The sequence below is a fragment of the Centrocercus urophasianus genome, unplaced genomic scaffold (assembly GCF_019232065.1).
Source record: "Centrocercus urophasianus isolate 14NV4802_14NV808 unplaced genomic scaffold, USGS_Curo_1.0 seq_11, whole genome shotgun sequence".
In the NCBI taxonomy this organism is placed as follows: Eukaryota; Metazoa; Chordata; class Aves; order Galliformes; family Phasianidae; genus Centrocercus; species Centrocercus urophasianus.
Genome location: NW_024884253.1, coordinates 57,676,683 through 57,692,047, shown reverse-complemented (window position 1 = coordinate 57,692,047; position 15,365 = coordinate 57,676,683). Strand labels below are relative to the sequence as shown.

Genomic DNA, 15,365 nt, shown 5'->3' with positions numbered 1-15,365 from the left:
TATTAGTAAAGCAGGATGTATAATACAGGAATAGGAGGAAATTGAAGTAGACTGAGTGTAGGAAGTACTTATTTGTATTGAAAGTACAGAAAACTAGGTAAAAGATGCTGAGAATTGAAATAGTATGAAATAAAATACAATATCTATATCAAGTGTAGTTCTTTTGTCTAAAAATTATCAGTAGGAGATCACTAAAGTTTCAGAGAGTTTTGGACCACTGTCTTTGTGTTTCCTAGTATACCTCCCAATCTCACTAAAGGTTGATTTGCTAGTTCGGAGGTCGCAGTACAGGGATACCCACCAGGCCCAAAACAGACCTGTTCCCTCCTCAATTTGAATTCTCAGGTGAAGGTTTAGTACTGGATCAGAGCGGGGCTGCTGTGAAAGTGTCTGGAGAGAGGGGTGGGGAGTAAGTACAGGGTGGTGTGAACCCTGTTTTTCTAATGCTGAAGCTGAGAGGGAGGGCAGGCAGGGCAGAGCCCAAGCTGCAGAGGAGGATGTACAGCTGATTGCAAGATTGGACTGAAAAAGTGGCATGTGTGCACTTCTTGCTTGTGTATGAATGATGTTTCTGCCATGCTGGTATGTTGCTTAACACCGGGTAGGACAGATCTAATGAATCTGAGAGAGTGGAATAAATGCTGACGTGATGCTGCCTCACCGCATTTTCTCTAAGGCAAGGTGTGGTTCTTTAGTTTTGCTCTAACCAATCCTTATGGTTTGCCTTCACTTGCAGATGTTCTGCAATTTTCATTACAGACCAAGTACACAAGATACTCTGTTGCATGTGCTCTTACTGCAGAACATGTTTAACAGATACTTGTCATATTGCTCAGTAGTCTACTGGGGAACTCATGCATGCGGTGTCTCTGAGGAACAGATGTGAACAGAGGAAACTACCAACTGATAGGGAGAAAAGTGAATGGGGAAGTTGTTTTACTCTCTTTAAATTATTTTTTCCCTCAAGCAACTGTAAAAGAATTTCCCTATTCTTGCATTTTGATCTCTGGTATTTTGTTGTGTTTCAAAACTACTGTTACGGCTTTACTTTGTAGCTTGTTTGGAAAGGCATCCCAGACAAAGCAAGAGCACCTACTTTGTAACATGTTTGACAATGCCATTGGAAGGACATATGTGTCCTGTGATATTCTGGGAATGTGAAAAGTTTTCACAATTTTAAAGTATGCATAGAATCATTGAATGGTTTGGGTTGGAAGGGACCTTTAAGGTTCCAACCCCCTGCTAAAGGCAGGGACACCTCCCTCTTACCAGGATGCTCAAAGCCCCATCCAGCCTGGCCTTTAATGCTTTTAGGAAGAGGCAACCTGTTCCAGTGTCTCACCACACTCACAGTAAAGAATCCCTTCCTGATATCTAGTCTAAATTTACCCTCTTCCAGTTTAAAGCCATTTCTCCATGTTCATGCTCTTAAAAAAAGTCTGTCCCCAGTTTTCCTATACCTCATTTTCTAAGTAGCATCCTGGGGTTTCTGTGGAAGCCTGGTGAATGTTCTGCTGTCTGTTTGTATTTGTTTTCTATAAGCTGATGTGGCTTTGTTATTATCAGGTAATACTTAGTGTTACAGTTTGTGTTACACTATAATTTTTGTATTTTTAGTGAAGCTTTCAAAAGACTTCCTGCATAGTAATGCAGTTGCAACTGCTAGAAGCAGTAACTTAGTTCATTATCTACTGCCTCTTCTTTGAGTTTTCTATTAAAATTTTAATTAGAAAAAATGCTATAGGGTAATATTTCTGTTTCTTGTTTGATTGCCACTGCCTTTTGTCTTGTTGATATGACATCAAGTATCCGAAGAGTAAAAGTGAAAATTAAATAATGCCTTATCTCACTGTTAAATTGTACAAGTAGTAAATCGCCCAGAGAGAAATTGAACTATGTAATCTTGCAGTGTGTAAGGTGTGTTTCTATGCACTTGTTTATCTTTGCACGGATCCTGCTCAAAATGCGATATTCTGAATTTGAGCATTGGCCAAACATAACTATAGGCAAATCTGACATCACTGAGCCTTAAAAAACGAAAGGGGGTTCCCTGCGAGAGTAGCACAAGAGTTCCAAGTAGATGAGGTGTTAACTGAGGAACTTCCTCACCCTGTTCCCGTTCTCTTCCTAGGTGAGTAGGAGAAGCATATTACTGATCTATTGCATCTTTCATGCTATGCCACGTAATTGGCAAGCTTTCTCATTGGAGCACTCAGCTGGAAAGCAGAGAAACTGAAACAATTCTTCAAACAGAGGACTAAGACAGTGTTTGAAAATGTGTAAAGGAGTTTGTGACTGCATAGTATTACAGATGCTCTTTCTGGCAGACATACTCTCTCTGATGTTCCTTATCTTCATTTTCTTTTGATACCCTTGTGTTTTGCTTTAGCCTCTTTTTTGGCAGGGCAACTTTCTTAAGTGAGACACTGGGCCTCATACCACTTCTTTGGGAAAACAGTGTACCACTTTGAGATGCACAGCAGTTGTCTCCATTGTTTTAATCAAACTTAATTCTTTGGAAAGACTTCAAGACTATATGTTCACTTTGCAGGCTCTTTGTAAACCTCACTTGAACAGTTTCCAGTTATTCCATGTAGTGGCTTCTTGGCTTTTTTTGTTGTTGTTTTTTACTTGAACATTATTATGTGAGCTTATTGAATGTAGTTTGTTTGAAGGGAGAAATTCATCTCGTGAAAAGAAAATATAAAAATGCAGTATATATCATGTTATTATACGTCTGAACTTCAGTGTCTCTTCAGGTGAGTCCTATGTTTTCAAGTAGTGGATGCTTCAATAATGAAATGATTTTGGGTGCTTTAGCAATATTTTCAGATGTATTTTTTGAGAGTTCTCAGTGATACAGAGGAGGAACATTTGAAAATACAAGCAGAAGCAATATCGGGTGCTGTGTCAAAGGGTAGGCAATGTTTTCTTCCAAAACTGTAGCGGAGTGAGCTCCCCAGAGAAGTAGGAGAGGTTAGGTGTCCTAGAGAATTAGGAAAGAAAGAGAGATCAAAATTTCTTTCTGTGAGTTCTGCCTTTGTACTTCTCTTTTCTGATGTATCTTCGTTAGGAGCACGTTAACCATTGGTAGGCACATGATTTTTCTTTCTGAAAACCACTGGTGTTGTCAGCTGTTCACATAACCTAATTTTTTTTTAATGTTCATGACGGGTTTTAGGAATGGAATACATTTGACCTTTATATTTGTTGACTTTCAGGTATTTCATTTCACATTGTTAAGGGTTATTCTGTGAAGCTGTTGCTGTACTCAGCATTAACTCTGAATGTTTTTTTCACTTCCAGATGAAGATTCTAATGTCAGAATACTGAATTTCTCCAAACCAGCTGTAGTACTCTGTTCATATTAAATTATGCTCTGGTGATTACAAAAAGGGTGTCATAAAAAATGATGGATTGCAAGACAATTTCATAATTTGTGTATTCTACTACTAAGAAATTGACTGTTGCAGAAGACAGATGTTTTCTATCTAGTTGGCCCCTAGCCCACGTGGGGTTATTCCACCCCAGATGCAGGACTTTGCCCACATTGAACTTCATGAGATTCCTGTCAGAGCATTTCTCTGACTGAGGTCTTGCTGGGTGCAGATTTCTGCCCTTGCACAGTTGCCCGGTTCAGTATCCTCAGGAAATTGCAGACTAGGCACTTTGTTCTACTATTCTGGTCATTAGTAAAGGCAAACATTTCTTGTATTCAATATTGATCCTGGAGAAACTCCATTAGAGACCAGTTGTACCTACTCCCTTTGATTAGAGCCCTTTGAGCCCAACTGCTGTGTGGTTTACTTTATATTTCACTTATTCATTTAACATACTACCAATTTAGCTCTAAGGATACTTTGAAAGACTGTGTCAGAACCTTGTTAAAGCTAATGCAAACAACGTGTAATATTCTTTCCTCATTTAGAGAGAGCAGTCATCTTATTACAGAGGACAATCAAATTGATGAGATGGATTTAATGTTTCTAAATTTCTACTGGATGGATGTGACTTTTGGGAAGAAAATCTGCCTCCATGATTTTCCTGGGGACCCAGGAAACTATATGCCATCTGGTTCTGAGCATCTGTGTATGTTCAACTTGTTTAATAGGTTTCTAACTTGTTTTTACCTTCATGTGGCTTTACAGTCTTTTTTATTCTTCCTTTTGTTGCCTGCATAACTGTAGAAACCTTCTGTTGATCTTTAACATCCCTCTCTGGTTTCAACTTGGGCTTTTCTGATTTCATCTTGCCTACTCAAGCAGTGTTTTTATACTTCTGCCAAGTATTCCTTTTCTTACCTACTTCTGCCTTCTGTGAACTTTGATTTGTGTTTCTGAACTCATCCACAAGTTGTGTTAATCCATGTAGGTTTTCTGCCATGGTAGCTTGCTGCATAGCAAGGTAGGTGGGCTTTGTGCTTTGAAGAGGTTGTCCTTGATTGACTGACTCTCATGGGCCCTTTTGCCTTTCAGAACTGTGGTCTGTAAGTGGATGGAATTGTTGTTAAGAACAATTAAGAACTGACTGTCTTCAGTTTTTGTCACTTTTTTGAGTTCTGCCTCTATTAAAAGTATTTATATATCATAGTAGATGTTAAATGGAATTGTTTCTGAATTCTGTTCATTAGTGAGCTATAGCTGGAAGCTTTGTCAGCTGTTGTGATGAAATAAATTGCTGGAGCTCACAAAGGCTTATTTCATGGAGGAAGTGGGTTACCACATCACAAAAAATATTTGGACAGTGCTCTTATGCATAGGGTTTGAATTTTGGATGGTCCTGAGTGGAGCCAGGAGTTGGACTCAACGATCCTTAGATGAATCCCTTTCAATTCGAGATATTCTAAGTACAACTAAGGGAACGTTAACCCACATGGCATTCGCTTCAGAAAGGAAAGTGATCCCAGTGGTAGAGAAGTGTGAGGTTTCTTTTTGTTCCCTTGGTTTTTATCACGGAAACTTTGTATCTGAAATGGTGTTAATGAAGCACAAACTTCGCGTAGATAGTGGAGCCCTAGAGCAGTAATGTAGTGAGTAAACAGGTTCTTTGGAAATACTTCCTGCTGCCAGCATGCCTCCAGTCTTGCCTGGCATCAGTGGTTCTTGCCTGGTTTCAGTGTGTGTTTTATCAAGGTGCATCCAAAAAGAAGACTGTGAGGATGTCAGTTTGTGCTGTATGGGTTTCTTTGGGTGGTCTTTTTTTTCTTAACATTTGCGAACAGGAAAAGCATTCTAATCCCTACTGTAAGATAACTGGCAGTGTAGCTTAGATCTCATCTCCAAATGGATTCATGTGGGAATTGGGCACAAACATGGAGATAACTTGTTCATTAGGAGCTCTGCAAGGAAGTATTTTGAAAGGCAAGGAATAGGTGCCTGTTCCAATGATCTTGAAAAAGAAAACAACAGCTGTGGTAGTGTTTTGCTGTTTCCCATAGCTGTCGTGATTATGAAGTGATGATATAATTAACTTTTTCAAACGCTTCACAAAGGGAAAGTGTTTCAGATGTACCCGCATTTGTATCCCAAGAGCTTTTTGTTCTTTTGGTCTCTGTCTATCACTTCTGTCTCTGCCATAGTTTATTGATATCCCTTTCTTAAATGTTGGAAATGTTTAGCCCCTAAATCCTTTGCCAGTCATAAAAGTGGTGGATTTTCATAAATGTGTGTATGAAAGTACTTTTTTTTCCTTCTCCCTGTTGAGTCAATTCACTTGGGATTTTTGGCTAGGATGACTGAAAGACAAATTGGTAGCTTCACAAAGGTAATTAAGACAGTATGTGGTGCAGAGTGAAACAGTTAGGGGTTCTTTCCTACTAATGATCCATTAATTAGTGATGGGAGCTCAGTGAGTGTGTAGGCCTCAGGAATTGCCTTTGACATTTCAAACTGCTTTGGTTAAGAACATATAATTGCAGGGGGAAGGGGCTTTTCATTTCTATGTAATTTTTTTTTTTCCTGCCAACTTAGGCCAACAAAATTTGCTGAAATGATGCAAATATATACGTAAATACACATATAAATACATATGTAATAGTATTACCTAGCTGCTATGTATTATCTTATTTTGGAATAAGATATAGCTGCGATGCTGCCATCCAAAATCTGTATCAATACCTTGCTGAAGATTTTTTGTAGCTATTTTGAGAGCTGTTATTAAGAGAAACCAGTCAGTCCCCATGCCTCGTAAATGGCAAGATCACTGCACTGAGCTGGTTAACTCCATCCAGGCTGGATGTGGCTCCAGGCAGCCTGGTCTGGTGGTTGGCAACCCTGCCTATGGCAGTGGGGTTGAAACTAGATGATCATTGTGGACCTTTTCAACACATGCTATTCTATGATTCTGTGAACTGCAGAGCCAGTGTCTCTCTGATAATTGCTCCCAGTTCATGCACTGCATTGTGTAAGTGTTCTAAATAGTATTTTTAGGGCCTGTCTGGAATACTTGCTTGAAATTTTTCTTGGGACTCAGCCTGGAACTTGTTGCAGTTCATATTTCCTGGGGGTTGTGCAGCAATCAAGTATCTTTCTATCACATTCTTTTGTGCATTCCAGTGTATCTGTAGCATGTGTCTGTCCACTGCATTATTTACTCTTCTGTTACCCAGAGTAATCCAAGAGAAATTGACTGCATATGTGCAGGCCTTCAGCAGCTGCTTAGAATAGAAATAACTCCTACGCAGCCTGAAGTTAGCCACTCGTTCAAACTATGATATGAATATGAAGTGAAGATGTGGCCCCAAAGATGAACTTTTTCCCCTTCAGGCCCAGGCTGTGTTGCTTTAAGTTATATTCTAATGTCAAAGATAGCAAACTAATCAATTGTAAAATGTATCTTTTTTTTTTATTATTATTATTCCTCTGTTAAATAGAGAGATTTTTCCAATGCAATTATGTGGATTAAAATGCAGCTGTGAAGCATATTCCAATTACTGTTTATTTGACATATGAATGGAATTATCAATAAATGGATTTGGGCTTTTTTAGGAGTAAGTTTTTCACACAGAGGGTGGTGACACACTGGAACAGGTTGCCCAAGGAGGCTGTGGATGCCCCATCCTTGGAAGCATTCAAGGCCAGGCTGGATGTGCCTCTGGGCAGCTTGGTCTGGTGGTTGGTGACCCTGCACATAGCAGGGGGGTTGAAACTGGATGATCATTGTGGTCCTTTTCAACCCAGGCCATTCTATGATTCTGTGATTCTTTTCACATGGTGTGGGAATGGAAAGTTTGTAATTTAGGAAATCTAAGGTATTCTTCCTTGCTTCATTTCTTCAAAAGAAGAGGAAGGAGCAGCAGCAGCAGCAGCAGCAACAACACAGGACTGAATCTCAAATGTGTTTAATGTATAAACAAAAGTTTTATGTGCTCTGGGTGGCTGTGTTGTGCTTTATTTGTCTTTTGATAGCTGCAGGAATCCTCGACCTCCTGCTGGAACATGAGGAGGTTGTGTGAGGGAAGGTGGCAGCTCAGTCGTGCTGAGGGAGGAGAACTGCATCACCAGGAAGATCTTAGCAGTGCAGGAAGTACTGGTGCTAGAAGTTGTAGATATGAGGTTAATGAACAGTGGTAGTTGTGTGCATATTCATGAATGGGTTCGTTTGGCTCTCGTGCAGCATGAATGTGATTCTAAAATTGGAAGAGAGTAGGAATTTAACTAGTTGTCATCCACACGCTTCTTTGCTGCTTTACTTCTAGCACTTGTTCTAGCCTTGAGCAATAAAATTTGGGCCAAATTGAGTTGGCTGTGTTTCTGCATTTGGAAGCCAATTTTTTTCATTCCTAAGTACAGCTTGGCTTTGGCACAAATATGAGCAGCACAACTTAAACAGTGTTAGTGGAGACTTGGTTTGTCTGCTTGTGTTCCCTAATATTGAGTGGCGTTTAAACTAACATGTTTTTCTTCCCCTTGGGTAAACTTGGTGGAGAGAATGACCCTAGCTTTACTTTTCAGTATATTTGTATTGTATTTGCATTCTATTTGTATGTATTCAGTATTTTTGGTTATATAATTGTCATTTTTGCTGAGGTTTTTGTTTATAGCAGTGCATCAGTTGTGTATTTTAAAGCAGTTAGTGCCTCTGGAGCCGCAGGGTTTTGATCTTCATCTTTCAATGAGGATATGAATGCTCTTCTAGAACTGACTTTGTGCTGGCAAATGTGTGTAAGCTTCTTGCTTACTGTTATTATGGGTGCTCCTCTGTGAACCTCCTGGATGCTTTCATCTTTGGATGAAAAAGCAGCAACAGCAGAAAACCACACACACAACAAAAAGAAAGCAAACTGAAAAAAACCCAATCAGTAAACAACAAAAAAAGCACAACAAAACAAAAACCACCAGACCAAGCAGAGTGACTTATGTCTCACACACTGCCACTCAGAATCATCTGCAGAATGTTACAGATATGTGAAAATGCAGGTTGCTCTAAGGCTGCACTGTCGTTTTGCCCGATATTTTATCTAAACTGCCTATGAGGTATTTTTATTGTGAGGGCTAGTTCATATGTGCTTATGATAGCCTCTTTTATTTGCGTTTGAACAGCTGGTTTATGCCATTCCTACCCACTCTGAAAACAAGTTCCAGCCTGAAAGGCAAAACTCCCCAGGCTTGTCTTTGCTGAAAGTTCGTATCTTTTTTTTTTCTTTCTTTCTTTTTTTTCATCACAAAGAGAGACAGCGCTCCATGTTTTGAAGCAGAAGTGAAAATAAATTGTAATTTGCAATAGTGAATACATGGTTAATGAAAAGATAAGCAACTGAAAGTGAGTGGGTGTTGAAATAGAGTATTTCACTTGAAATAAGTTGGCTTTTGCCTTGTTAAACAGTAATACTGATATGTATTAGCATCTATTGAAATTAATACTTAACAGGAATGGTGTTATTTTTAATGTGTTGGAATGTGTGTAGGCAGCAGATGTGAAATAATCTGAAGGGATGAGTGTATAAGCTGGTAAATTAATTTTCCAAGACAGCAAACATTCATGTGCTATATAGGAAATTCCATTTCTGGTAGGAACACTACAGCTACTTCTAGTTTCCACCTCCAGGACTGCACTTTGAATAGAGTTTGGTTGCTTCTCCTTCCACGCAGTTCACTGAATTGCAGGACTGCAGGGTTTGGAAGGGATCTCACTGCAGTGATCATATAGTCCATCCCCCCCTGCCAGAGCTGTTCCCCTTCTCTTGGGAAGAGTAATACTCTTGTTTTCATTCTAATATCCATCTCTGTTGCTTGTTCAAGAATGATAAGATAGAGGGAGAATGCACGTGCGATCATGGAATGGTTTGGGGTTGGAAGGGACCTCAAAGCCCACCCACCCAATCCCCTGCTGTAGGCAGGGCTGCCCCCCACCAGCTCAGCTGCCCAGGGCTCCAACCAACCCGGCCTTAAATTCCAAGCTTTGGACTGTCTCCTATGAACAGTTCTGGTGGTGGCTTTTGTGCAATTCCCTAAATGCAGAACAGGTCTTTTTCCTTGGCACTGCGGAAAGGAGCAGTAAAGTATTGTGTTGTGCTCTCAGAACTGCCTCCTGGACAAGATAAGATCAAGCAGCCATTTCTTTTATCTTGCTGGATCATACCTTTGACAAGTTCAAAAACTTAAGGGTACTAACTTTCATAAACAGCTGTTGCAGTTTAGCTGATGCTAATCATTTCTACTTCGTGTTCTTTATTCCTTCCTGAAAGTGAATCAGTGTATTGGTACCAGATAATCAGACCACTTAGCAATAACTGTGTCAAATCATGGAAGCTTTAGCTGAATATGAGGTTTTGCCCCTCTTTTGTTTATTTATTTATTACAAGTCTGTGCAACTTACATGATTTTTCATAGTTTCTTTTGTAAGAATGAAAAGTGTGGTAACTAAAATATCTAAAAGTCAGTTTTCAGTTAGTTTTCTCAGGCGCTGAATTCATGGCTTCAAAGCTATGGAAGAAGCTTTAAGGAAAGTTCATGCTTCTGCAGAACTGGACTGCTTTAAACATTTATTCTTTGTGAGTTGGTGCAGTTGTTTAGACACACATTTACATCTTTTGTTTGAAATGTATGTAGTCCATAGATCTACAAGGAAAACCAGTGTGTAGTGGTCCTGACTGGAGACTGCGCTTTTTTTTTTTTTTTTCCACTCTGAGCCAAAAGAAGGGAAATAACTGAAAATTTTAAGAGAGTTGAACTGAAAACCACCGACACATTTTATCTCTGTGACATTTCTTTAAACACGCCTCATGTCATTTTTGAGCTTTGATTTGAGCATTTCTCTGAAAGCCAGTGATCCTTAAGATATGTGCCTGGAGTCTTGAGCTTTAAAATGGTGTTGAGATGTATATGGGTCTGCTGTTCAGAGCTTTATGAAGAAGACTGTGATACCTTGAATCGCGTATTTTGTTACTGAGGTTTAATTTTCTTCTCTGCAGTGGGCTTCTTGAATGAACATTTTGTGATTTTAATAATGTACGAGCTGTTGAGAGGTAAATTTGCCCATTTTTTCAGGGGGCCTTCAGTGCTATGGTAACAAGCCATTGCGAATTGTACCGAGGCATAAAATTCACAAGACAATCCTACACTATTTCTGCACGTCAGTTAAGGTCAGTTGTAGGAACTGTTAATGGTGAGGGGTTTTTCCTCTCCTGGAGCGTAGGATCAATATCATTTAGAATTGCAAAGTACAGTTACAGACCGTGAATGCTTTTTGCTTCCAACTTTTTCTTCTGTGAGAGGTTATACTGATGATAAATGCACCTACAGCAAGAATTCCTCTGAGACACTTGTAAAAGTAGGTGACACGTGGAGAAAAATGTGAAATTGCATTGCCTCTCAGTATATAGCACTCTTTCCACCTAGCTTTGTGCAGTTCTTATGGTACTGTTTAGCCTTGGCAGACCATTCCATTTTATAATGATTTAGAAAAGGAGGTTTACTTGTTGTGTCTGTGTGTTTGTATGTGTAATCTTTATTTCAAGTTAGTTAGCTTCCCATGGGAACAGGGAAAATCTAATAGTTGCAATCCCTAAATCTGTTTTCAGTAGGTTCTTTTAAGTCCTTTAAATTTCCCTGATTGAGTTTTAATATGGTTGTTGAAAAACAATAGTAGGAAAAGAACTGTTTGGTACCAATTTAAAAATTGTTCTAACTTACATGTAGGCTAAAGCCATCATTACTGAGCATTTTGTACTGATGTGGTATGTCATGTTGTTTTATAATAACAGTAGCCTGTGTTATGTTTTTTCACACAGAGGGTGGTGTAGCACTGGAACAGGTTGCCCAAGGAGGCTGTGGATGCCCCATCCTTGGAGGCATTCAAGGCCAGGCTGGATGTGGCTCTGGGCAGCCTGGTCTGGTGGTTGGAGACCCTGCACATAGCAGGGGGTTGAAACTCCGTGATCGTTATGGTCCTTTTCAACCCGGACCAATTTATAATTCTGTGATACTATGTTACTAATAAAAATCTAGTTTGGTAACAGAATAAAGGATGGCAGCATTCAGTCAGTCTAAATTGCAGCCGTGTTCCCACATGCCCTGGAATATGGTGATGACAAGAACTGAAATGCTGTGACAGAAGGCAGGGGTTACGGTCTCTTTCTCCTGATCTTCCTCAGCATTCTATATTTACTGTTGCCTCTCTCAGCTCTGGGCTCTGTGGTTCATTATGGGGCCTGTGGGAACGCTACCGGTGAGATGTTTGTGATTGATGGCTCTGAAGCCCAACTTCAGGGGCTCTCACGATGCCTGTCAGCTTCAGCGCTGCTTTCTCCTGGGATTCCTTTCAATTTGCAGCATCCTGCAGCAGGCTGTAAACTCGTCTGCTTCCTTTTGGCTCTGAGTTTAATGCAGATCTTGGAGCAGCAACCGATCAGCAGCATGCATAAGGAAGATGTACTTAGGGACTGAAAGTCAGCCACAAAGTCCTATGGGGCTGGGACTTCAGGCAGTAACTTCAGTATGTCAGCGTGGATCACAGGTGGCACAGAGATGGCTGCCACGCATAAAAGGGCTTTGGGTAGAGGAGAGAGACTGTTCAATTGTGTGCCTTTAGGGTTTCACAGCAGGAGAAAAGGATAAGTAGGGAGTTTAGCAAGTGGAAATGAAGGCTGGGCTTCCTGACTGCCTTGCAGGTGTACTGCTAATTAGAAATTATAATGCTCCAAGAACAGGGTTTGCTCTGGAAGTGGGGACCTCTGTTTCATACTGTGAAATAAAATATTTGAAAAAAAAAAAAAAACCATTAATAAAAAACACAAAAAAATTTTTATTTTTTTTTTTTTTTTTTTTTTTTTTTTTTTTTTTTTTTTCTTAAAGTAGTACTAAGGTTTGTGCACAGTTAAACTGTTAAGACTCTTCTTTAAATGAAATGATCTCAGGAAGGAAATGCCACTAAATCCATAGGTCAGTCTCTTCAATCCAGTCAGTGACTGAAGAACCAACAGTGCTAATTGCTAAGAGTAAAATGTTAAAAGCTTGACCTAAACCCCCTGAATAACCAGTGGGCTTTGTTAATTGGGTGTATGTGGTGGATACCGAACAGCTGACCTGTCAACAGGAGAGCCATTTAGATTGGGTTCTTTTTTGTTTCCTTTTTGTAAAAAGGATGTGAGATTTGGTATTTGAAGTCAGAGGTTTGCCTTTGGGAAGTGTGTCAAAGAGAATGGGATGGGTTTTTTCCAGACATTTTGTTCTGTATAAGGCAACTTGGGTAGTCTCATGCCTCAGTAGAGGGTACTATCACTGTTTGGCAGTGCTTTGAGGTGGTCTGTTGGAAAAATACAAATAAATGTCAACCATTGTGCAGTTGATTCTCAGAAACAGGTACATACTGGCTCCTAGCACTAGTTGCTCCAACCTAAAGTGAGTTTTGTTGTGATTTCTGAATCTCCACCTGTGTCTCTCACTGGTTCTTACAGTGCAGTACCTGGTTTAAAGGACAAATGCAAAAGAAATCTCTGCCGTGTTACTGCATAATATTTAAGATTTCCTTAGAAGAAACTAGGGCAGCAGCAGTAGTAGTACTTCTGTACTCACTGAGCTTCCCCAATGAAAAATATCCACAGCTTTATCTTCAGAAATCTCCAGGAAACTGAGCTGATCATCTATTCAGACAACATTCAACAGTTTCTGATGTCAAGAGGAATATGTGTACACGTGTGTCATCTCTTCTTCCTTTCCCCCTGTATCAACTACGTTTTATCTTTCTGAATGTGTTGTTTGGCTCCTGACTTTTTTTAGCAATGCGTTCATAAATGGTTTCCGTGCTTTCTTTCTTTTAGTCTGTATTTTGTTAAATTATAAGCCAATGTTCGTCTAACTTGTGCAATTTCGCTCTTATTTAGAATTTTAATATTCTACTGTATCTTTATTTTTTGGTGGACTTTCACAACTGTTTAGTTCTCTTTTTGGATTTTAGTGGCTCTAGCATTTGAAAACATGTACAATCTCACTCCAGCAATGTGCACAATCATATCAAAATGTAGTTAATTGTCTGATACAGGGGCAGCTGCCTGAATTGTTTTCTACTGGCTACTTACATCACCAGTTACCATTTTGCAGTGTTATATTTCTCCAGTGAGTTTGTAGTGGTCTTGTGCAGTTGGTTGGGTTATTTCTTTTCTCAGTTACAACCGCAATTGGTTACTTGTCTGTCTGTCTGATGTAGGCCAATGGAATACTAAATTTGCACTTAAAGTTAAAATCATAATTTAAAAAAAAGGCTTTTTTGTTAGCCACTATGTTTTTCAGAACGTAAGTTCAAGGCTTGTCTTATAATGTGTGCAACTGATGTTCAGAAAACATTTCCTCAAAAAATATTTTCTTTTGTGCCCCTGGGTTATCATTCACGGGCCTCATCAAAGGTCAGAAGATATTCTCAAAACAGCATAGCTTCTTGACAGTTTGAATTAGAATCTGTATTCCTTCATGTTAAATATTAATACTAGCAATACCATAAACTCTCTTGAATCTCTGGGGACAGCAAGATTACTGGGTCAAAAGGGTGTGCTTTCTTCCTTACAGGCATTATACGTTGATGAAAGCTTGAGCTGGAGTGAGGCTTGCATATTTATAGACACTTCTTGAAAGAAAGCTTTTTTCCATTGACTCTGTATACTTAGTGTGAAAGTTTTGACACCACAATTTTTTAGTCAGTATAAAATGTTTAAGAATTTGATTATGAATATATTTTGACAAAATGGAACCTTTCTAGTAGGAAAAATACTTCGGTTACCTGGAGATTTATGTAGCTTTTGGGGAAATAAGTTTTCAGTCTCAATAGTTTTCCACTTCTGTTTAATTTGGAGGGGCAGTGGGATCTACAGCTTAACTTCGTTCTTACCTTCAGTATATGAAGACATCTGGGGTATTTGTTTTTCACTACCTGTAGCTTGCGCCAGATTTTTCTGCAAATAAGTGTTAATAAAGTATCCAGAAACCTTATTTGTTCTGTAAAGAAGTGTTAGTTTTAATGTACTTTTTCTGTATGTAGCATAAAGTTTAGTAGGGGATTTTATTTGCTAGGAAGTCCTACAGTTTGATATGGCTGTTCAATATTTACATTGCAAGTTGAGGCATATTGTAGCAGTCTACAAATTAAACTACAGTTCCTAGTCCATTAAAGTACATCTGCTGAATAACACAACCAGTTTCCTGATTGCAAATGGTGTGCTTATCTATGTTATGTTTAATTTATGCTTAGTTCAACCAATTAGATAGGTTTAATGCTGCTGCTGCTGTAAATTTGTGTTAGAAAAAGCCACGTAGTTTAAGAAATTGATATCTAACTGGTTTGGTTATGTTAAGAAAATACGACATTTGAAGTTTCTACAGGGTTGTTTGGTCTTTCTTAGTAAACAAGCATTGTTGGAGATTGTAAGCAGTACAGGTGGGGTAGCCCTGTGATCTTCAAACATACAGCCAGAGGATTCTGAGAACTTGCAGGGCAGCTGAAGCCCTGGAATGTACATTAATGATTTTGCAGTCACTTGTGGTTGGATCAGATGACAGCCGGTAAGAGGAATTTTGAGTAATACTATTTGTTGCATTAACAATAACAGCTGGACTATTGTTTTATCATTACTGCTGCTTCAGTTACACACACATCTAATGCACTGTAACGTGTACCAAAAAAAAAGAAAGTATGCTAACTCACTCAGGCTTAACTGACCAATTGCCAAAAATGTAAGTACTCCTATCTGCACTTCCACAAAGCAAAGCACAGGTTTTTTGTTATGCTTCTCACAAGCCAGGGGTGATAGCGAGGTGCCTGTACTGATGGTGGCTATCTCCTCTGCAAGGACTGAAGGCAGAGTTTTCTCTTCTAGCTGATTAGACTGCAGTAAGCTACAAAGCTTTTCAAAGGTGCTTCCCCCATACTGAGCTGCC

General features: G+C 39.3%; 1 protein-coding gene across 1 annotated transcript in view; it reads left to right on the top strand.

Annotated features, from left to right (window-relative positions):
• The window catches only part of ERP44 (endoplasmic reticulum protein 44), a 45,568-nt gene that overhangs the window by 1,790 nt on the left and 28,413 nt on the right, over positions 1–15,365 (top strand). The gene's annotated exons all lie outside the window — the stretch shown is intronic.